Here is an 8,711-nt window from a genome sequence, read left to right on the forward strand (position 1 = left end):
GCAAGCTGGTTATGAGGGGCATACCAATGAAGGGGCAGAATATTCATGGGGGAGGAGGGTTTTGGGGGTTGTATTCCCTGACTTTCACCCCAGCTCCACCTTCCCAAGGGGAGAAGGGATTTTTGTCCTCATTTAGCTTTTATTGGAAGCGTCATGGCATTGGTGCCCGATAGATACTTCCTATCTGCCAGGCTAATTTCATTGTAATTCCCGTCTTTCCCCACATTTCTTTGTGTGCCTCCAGGACACACACCACCTAAAATGTGAGGTTTCCTGTCAGTCTGGAGGTTCCTGCTTTTCTTTGTCTGACCATGGACCCCCGCTGTTTACAAGATGCATGATTTCCTGCCCCCTGGCCTGTGCCCCCCTTTCTTTGGTCATATCTAGCTACCTGCCTGCTGTAACAGTTACAACTTCCTTAACACGGCAGAAATGGACACTGACACCCGTGTCTTCCGAGAAGATTCCTGAGTGATGTTGGTGTTTTAAGGAAGTGACCAAAAGACTTAGTTAATTGGTGAAATTTGCTGCTTTTATTTTCTCTCTGTGTGTGTGTGTATGTGTGTGTGTGTGTGTGTGTGTGTGTGTGTGTGTGTGTGTGTGTGTTTGTGGGTATTTCAGCTGTGGGTACTGCGTGAATTACTATTTACTTAACATGTATCCCAAATGCTGTTACTACATAGCCCTTATGTAGGGGACAATTATTGTTTTATGTGCCCAATACTCCTGGCACCTTCTTCTTCTGATTACTGCTCCTCTCAGCCCCCAGCCCCCCACAGGAGGAGTCATCTTATTAGCTGGCTGGATCCTTTTGTGCACAGTTTATTGAACCAGTGGCAGACACATGACCCAAGTTGGGCCAGCAAATTCTTTCATGTTAAGGCCAGAAAATTAATAAAACTGTATCTCTTGTAGGTGAAACTATATGGTGAAAAGTCTGGGTGCCGTTGGCTGCCATGTATTGCATCACATGCAGAAAACTGGTTGGAGGGAAAGAGAAAAGGTTGACACATACAGAGAGAAGCAGAATGGAGAGATGTCATGAGGATGTCTGAGTCTTTAGACATCCTTTAGACTGTATCTCTGTCCTTCCTTCTTCTAGTTTACTCTCTCACTGGATTCCTTGAAGCCCCCAAACCCCTTTTTTACTTAATCAAATTAAATTCATGTTACTTGTAGCCAAATGAATCCTAATATACCTAGGAATGCAGGAAGTGTCTTTTCATCCAAGGGGCTGCAGCTAGGCCAGAGGCTGGAGTAGAAGGATTGAGAGGACAGGAAAAAACTTCCAGAGGGAATGACATTGGAATAATGTGGAAGAGGCTTTCAGACAGCTGAGCACAGAAGATACCTTAATGCTTGCCCAAGGAGGAGGGTGATTGATAGACACACTAGTATAGAACAGAGGACTTTCGAAGGCATCACCAGAGGCATATGGTGCCTCTGGCTGTGTGGGCACAGTTATTTACAACAAAACCTTATTTCTTCTTATGAAGCTCCAAAGGAGACCCTTTGGGTAGTGTTCATGGGAGTTGTCCATACTGGATGGATCACACATCATTTGCTATCACTCCCTGGGTGTCTACATTAGGTTAATCACGTAAGTACACATTCATACCAGAATATTGTCCATGAACAAGGCTAGTAAATGTTTGAGAAAAAAATTGCTGCAACGTATCTCTGTACAATGTGAAAATTGATTTTAAGCCCAACATGCTCATCTCTAGGTCTTCAATACCTACATAGCCAGTACATATCACAGGCTGTGAAGTGAGATGTCTGAAAACTGTGGCATTTAAGACTTTTTTCTCTAAAGCAACTCTTCCACTGAAATCTCCTCTTCATCCGAGCTGGCAGAGTTGACACTTATTAATTATTTCAGTTCCTGATGCTCCCTGGGGATGTATAAGAATCCAGGGGGAGTGGCCAAGATGGCAGAGTAGGAAGACCCTGAGCTCACCTCCTCCCACCGGCACATCAAAATTACAACTGTTTACGGGGCAACTGACTGGGCAATCCACACACTTGAGGATAATCACAATTGCAGATGTTCTCCCCAAGGAATGAGGGGTCTCAGTCCCACACTGGGCTCCTCACCCGGGGTCCTGCACTGGGAAGATGAGCCTCCAAAGTCTGGCTTTGAAGGCCAGTGGGGCTTGTGCGTGGGAAAGCCAGAGGGCTGCCGGAAACAGAGGTCCACTTTTAAAGGGTGCGTGCAAAACTACACATGCTCTGAGACACAGTGAAGGGGCACTGATTCGGAAGGAGCCTGGGTCAGACACAGTTGCTGATCTTGGAGAGCCTCCTAGAGAGGCAGAAGGAAACTGGGACTCTCCCTGGGACATAGATGCTGGCTGCAGCCATTTGGGGAGCTCATTCTACCGTGAGGGCACTGGTGCTGGAAAATGCACTGGAGTCCTCTCTCTAGCCTGTTATTGCTGAGGCTTACCTGCCCACCAGCTAGATAGTCCCAAGAGCCCTCCAGGCCAGGCAGCCAGCCATGCCAGGACCTGACCCCACCTACCAGTGGCCTGCAGCCTCCACATGAGGCTTACCAGCACACCTACAGTAGTTGGCCATGCCACAACAGAAGGGCACACTCAGCCCACATAGGGGGCACCCCTTAGATCATACAGATCTGGTGACCAGAGGGGAGTGTGCTGCTGGGCCCTAATAAGATGTATCCTACATAAGGCCACTTCTCCAAGATCGGGAAATATAACTGACCTACCTAATTATAGACATAAACATAGAGAATTAGGCAAAATGAGTTGACAGAAGAATATGTTCCAAACAAAGAAACAAGAAAAATCTCAGAAAAAGAATTAAATGAAAAGGAGATAAGCAATATACATGATAGAAAGTTCAAGGTAATCATCATGAAGATGCTCAATGAGCACAGGAGAAGAACAGATAAACAGAAGTTTAACAAAAAGTTAGAAAATATAAAGAGAAAGAAAACAGAGCTGAATAATATAAAAACTGAAATAAAAAATACACCAGAAGGAAGCAAGAGTAGAGTAGATGATACAGAGGAATGGATCAACAAACTGGAAGACTATTAGTGGAAATTACTTAGCTGAACAGAAAAAAAAGGAAAAAGAAGAATTAAAAGAAATAAGGACAGTTTAAGAGACCTAAGTGAAAGAAGTCAGAGGAAGACAAATACCTTATGATTTTACTTATATGTGGAATCTAAAAAACAAAATAAATCAGCAAACATAGCAAAACAGAAACAGAATCGTAGATACAGAGAACAAACTCAGGTTTGAGTCATCTTTATAACATGTTACTCACATGGTAAATGAATAATTTTGGACGAATCTCTTAACCTAAGATATTAGTATCTCCCCTGTAAACGGAGCCTAGGATACTTAACTTGCAGGGTTGTATGAGCTGAATGAGATAATAACATTTCTCGTGATACCCAGCTACACCCCAGGGTGATTAAATCATACTCTCAAGGTGCAATCCAGGCATCAGTGCTTTTAAAGCTCCCAGAGAATTCCCATGTGCATCCCAGGTGGAGACCCACTGATTCATGGGGGCTCACCTCATGACAGACATTGTTTTAAGCATTTTATTCATATCACTGTTACTCATTTTGATTGGCAATTCACGTAGCCTGAAACCAAAATGTCAGTGAATATTCATAAGTGAAACCATATGTGCTCAGATTTTCTTTGCCTGGACAGAAACTACCAGGTTGCTCCCTCTTCTTTTAGTTTCAACTATCACCGGAATTTTTGCCTTGATTCCTCCTTTCTCCCCTTTGTGTGGAGATCTGCTAGGGCAACTTCTACAGGGTAACCATTTTCCTGCCAATACTCATGGGTGAGTTGCCAGGGAGACCTCAAGGCAAGAGAGAGGGCTGAGTGAGATCCACTGAGTTCCTCAAGGTTTAGAAGACGACTGCTGGCATCCTTGGGAGCCATTTCGGCACCCGTCTAACCTTCTTTGCCTCTCCCAGAGCCCGTGGACAACTTCCACAGCGGTTCCCACAATTACCCGGGCCTCCTGGGGACTTCCCTCATTCAAAGCCCAAACCCAAGGGGGAGCTCCGCTCAGCAGCAAACCAACAGCGGCATCTGCTAACCGCAGACCTGCCCTTTGGGGCTCCTACTTGGCCTCTCTCTTGGCCATTATGTTCCTCGTGCAAATATTTTCTTAGCTGCAGGCCCAGAGACTGACCTTTCCCATATCACAGGACATCTTCATCAAAGCGATGAGACCAGAGATTCCAACGTTTGAAACGGGTGTAAGTGAGAAAGGAGGGGGTGTTTGCTTGATTTGCTTTGTCAGGTCCTCTGTTTTGCTTTATTTGGTTTCGTAAGAGAAACACTTCTAACTTACCCTAATGATGCTTGGCCTCTTTGCATGACCTTTCCTGATCATTCTTGGCAGTGATCCTCTCACTTGTAGAAGCAGTAGTTAGCTGAGGGCCACAACGTGTGGTCTGGGACCATTAGCATTAGAATTACTGGAGCTATGGGAGGCTTGTTAAAAATACAGATTCTTGGGCTTCCCTGGTGGTGCAGTGGTTTAGAGTCCACCTAACGATGCAGGGGACATGGGTTCATGCCCCGGTCCGGGAAGATCCCACATGCCGCGGAGCGGCTGGGCCCGTGAGCCATGGCCACTGAGCCTGCGCATCCGGAGCCTGTGCTCCGCAACGGGAGAGGCCACAACAGTGAGAGGCCCGCATACCGCAAAAAAAAAATACAGATTCTTGGGACTTCCCTGGCGGTCCAGTTGTTAAGACTTCGCCTTCCAATGCAGGGGGTATGGGTTCAATCCCTGGTTGGGGAGCTGAGATCCCACACGCCTCGTGGCCAAAAACCCAAAACATAAAACAGAAGCAATATTCAATAAAGACTTTAGAAATGGTCCACATCAAAAAAAAAAATCTTAAAAAAAAAAAGCAGATTCTTGAGGTCCACTCAGACTTAACAGATACAGAAATTCTATAAGTGGGGCTCAAGAGGTTGAATTTTTAACCAGCACCCTGTGTGATTCTGAGGTGCAATAAAGCTTGAGAATCATTGGTTTTAAACTCAGTATTCTTACCTTTGTGTGAAATTTTAGCACTTGGGTTTATATTATCTTTCTTCATTTTCTCTTTGAAGAAAGGTGTTCCATGCATGAGGCAATAAGTATATAAGGTTCCTGAGGGCTTGCATCCCCCATTGCATCCAGCTCAGCACCAACACACAAAAGATGCTTGGTATAAACTATCCTGGATTGACTACAGTTGCAGCTCAAAAAAAGAACACGATTAGTGCCAATTTCCATTTGATGGCCCAGTGCTTGGAAAGTGCTGGGCTGAGGCCAGGTCAAGGGACTAGCACCCTCTAATGATGCCAAGAACAAAGTTTCCTTCTTAAAGGAAATTTTTTTTTGGGGGGGGGGGCCCAAGTTGGGTGAGTGCACGGGCTTAGTTGCTCGTGGGATTGTCCTGGACCAGGGCTCAAACCCGGGTCCCCTGCACTGGCAGGTGGATTCTTAATCACTGCGCCCCCAGGGAAGCCCTTAAAGGAGATTTTTAAAAAACAGATTAAGGACAGCAGGTATATTGGACCTGGGGCTGCATCCAAGGTCTGGCTTAGCCTTACTTTAGCCAAAATGGTTGAATTACTTCTCATAATTTCCGATACATTTTAGAAAATGAATTGTAATTAGGGTCTCTTTTTCTTCCACTGTTTCCTGTGGCTGCCTTTGAATTCAAATTACCCCAAATAAAAATAGCTACAGTCACCCTGAGATAGAAAATGAAATCTATTAGCCCAGCAGATTTTCTTGGTGTTAGTTACTGACGGTGATAAGTTACAGTTTATGGTCAAGGTATAATTCTAGTTCTGGGCTTGTCAGCTGGATCAGTATAGTTGAGTTAACAGTTGCAGAGACCTGTCTTGCACAGCTGTTGTGAACTGCTGCCTGATTTACTCATCTGATTCTGCTCTGGGATTGCTCAGGGTGGAAGAGGTAAAGCCTTGTTTTACCTGAATCTTCCCCTGATTTTTGCATATTGTCTTTTCTTGCCAGCTGTTAGCTCTGCAGCTGGGCCCCTTGAAGGCTGAGCCCTGACCCCTTTTTAGAGAGTGTTTAGTCTCTCCGAACCTCTGTTTTTGCAGATGGAGCCCATCTTAGAAGATTTCCATACCTTTTTTTTTTTAGTGTGGCTTCTTTCACTTGGCATAATACATCTGAGACCATCTGTGTGATCTGTATCAGCAGTTCATTCCTTTTCACTGCTGAGTAGTATTCCATGGTAAGGAAGTAATACAGTTTGTTTTTCCATTTAGTCACTGAAGATATTCGGATTGTTTCCAGATTTTGTTGTTAAGTATTTGCCATAAAGGTTTGTGTGTAAACTTCATTTTCCTTTGAGAGTGGGATTCTTGAGGAGCATTTCTGAGGATGAGTTCTTTGGAGAGTTCTGTGTTGAGGGCTTCTCCCATTAACTGAAGTCAAAGAGTGAGGATCCAGCAGGACCACTCGGAGAGCTTGATATTTGTATGTGCAGTTAAGGGGATAAAATTGACTGGTGTTTGGTGTGAGTGGCTGGCTGATACATGAGTGAGAAAGGCTGTGATAAGGTCCCTTGGTTGGTAGTGTTTCTTGGAACACAACCACCCTTTTTCTTTGTTCAAAGTAAGTCCTGTTTCAAATGGAAAGTGTGACCTCTCAGGGCTGTCAGTGCTCTTGCTTACTCTATCTTAGGTATAATGTGTTTACCTCATATTCACTTTAGGTCTTGCTAAACTCCCAAGCATCTTGGGTCCACTGGATTTCTGTGCTCATGGGGCATTGAGATACTATATGCAAATGGCAAGAAAGGGTGGGCATGCATTCTGCATATATCTTCTTGATTCATTCGCATGCTCCATGGTCCCAGTGGATGGAGGAAACTCCATAGTTCCAACCACAGAGATGGTGAATGCTGAGATGTGACCAAGGGGCTTCAGTGGCTGTTGTGTCTTTGAAGAAATGAATCAAGTGTGGATCCACGTTTAACCTGTTCATCCAATCTTTTTTCTTCCATCTTTCTCTTACGATGTTTATAATAGACTTGACTTGTGCTGAGAATGTGGGATAGAGCATCCTCTTGGTTTCTTGGGACAAAAAAAGATTTCTCTGAGGCCTGGTATGGAAAGCCCAAGGCTTGGGTTCAAATGTTGCTCACACATTGTGCAGTCTTGGGCAAGTTAATTCTGAGTCTCACTTCTTCCTTTTAATATGGGAATTAAACAATTTTTATGTACAGGGCAATCATGAGCATTCACACAAGGGAAATAAACCTGGCACAGAGGAAACACGGTAACTGTTCAAATCCTGGGGACAGACATCTGCTTGGGGCACGCCTCGCATCTTCTCCGTCTCCTTTCCCTTCCTGGGCCCTTCTCCCCACTGTGCCCTGCAGACCTGGCCCCTCAGTTGCCCCGGCCTCTACAGAGAAGGGGCTTTGCAGATGTAATCTGCTCGGTAGGGCTGGAGGTGGGTGTGTGTGTGTCTTGATGTGGCAGCGTGCAATGAACTTCATCAACAATTAGGAAAATCCTTTATGTAGATCAAAGAAGTGTTGATGGAAATTATTTGGTGGTTTGAAGACCCACTCCCTACCCGCACGCCCCCTTTGACTCTGCCATTGCTGCCACCTCTGCAAAGCACTGGGCTAGGAGTCAGGTGACCTTCTTCAGCTCTCTTTCTCTCTCTGCAATTCTTGTTTCACGTCTTTGAGCAAGTCATATGGCCTCTTTGTTTATCCTTTTTTTTTCCTTACCTGATTCCTGGAAATTTCTAAAGTGGAGCTGATAGTGTTGTCAAATTTGAAAAAAAAATATATGGAACACTTCATAAATTTGCGTGTCATCCTTGCACAGGGGCCATGCTAATCTTCTCTGTATCGTTCCAATTTTAGTATATGTGCTGCCGAAGTGAGCAGCATATTGCCTCTTTGAACTTCAGTTTCCTTATCTGTAAAATTTTGGTTAAAGAGTGCTTATTCTACCTACTCGCCAGGGAATTTGGAAGCTATAACACGCTGTATCAACATAAAACATTATTATTACCATTATCTAACACATTGTATGATTTCAGTTTAGTGTTTTATCTTGCTCAAGAAGGACAGCTCCCTCCCCCATCTTTTAAAAGTGGACTAGAGATAATAAATCCAAAGGAGTGAATTTCTAATTGTAAAATTTCTAGTACTGTGGCCCTAAGATAGTCTTGCTATTTGAGAGTAGGGAGAACTTCCTGGTATCCCTAAAACAAGTGTAATTTCAGCAGTTGAGTATTTTGCTTACATCTCAGGCTGCCTCTGATTCACACTCCTGAAGGCTCACTTCAGGCCTGTGGGTGGCTTACAAATTTGTTTTAGAAACAAGGTTTATGTGTCAATTGCACTTCATCTGTGGTTCTCTCATTGTCTATTTCTGACAATATTTGCATGAAACCAGATATTTGATTTCGAGAACATCTGTTTTTACAATTCGTTTCCCATCTGAATCTACGGTGTTCCGCCTGGGCTGGAAGAGCTGCTCAGCAAGATTGGGGATGCGGGCAGCAGGGGGAGGGGAGGCTTGGTGGTGATGTTTACGAATACAAACAAGTTTGCCGGGGACATCCAGCCTCAGAGGAAGATGTGATGAGTGTGGAAGCCTTGGGTAACTAGTGCTGTGTAGCCCAATTTTTCAAATGGGCCGTATTCTTTT

The 8,711-nt window shown here is 44.5% G+C and overlaps 1 non-coding gene across 1 annotated transcript; it reads right to left on the reverse strand.

Moving 5' to 3' along the window:
- Positions 1 to 7,835: 7,835 nt before the first annotated feature.
- Positions 7,836 to 7,942, reverse strand: LOC112406988 (U6 spliceosomal RNA). Its single transcript, XR_003004647.1, has one exon. It is a non-coding gene; the product is annotated as a U6 spliceosomal RNA (small nuclear RNA).
- Positions 7,943 to 8,711: the final 769 nt, after the last annotated feature.

This window comes from Neophocaena asiaeorientalis, unplaced genomic scaffold (genome assembly GCF_003031525.2).
Source record: "Neophocaena asiaeorientalis asiaeorientalis breed wild unplaced genomic scaffold, Neophocaena_asiaeorientalis_V1.1 scaffold85, whole genome shotgun sequence".
Lineage (NCBI taxonomy): Eukaryota > Metazoa > Chordata > Mammalia > Artiodactyla > Phocoenidae > Neophocaena > Neophocaena asiaeorientalis.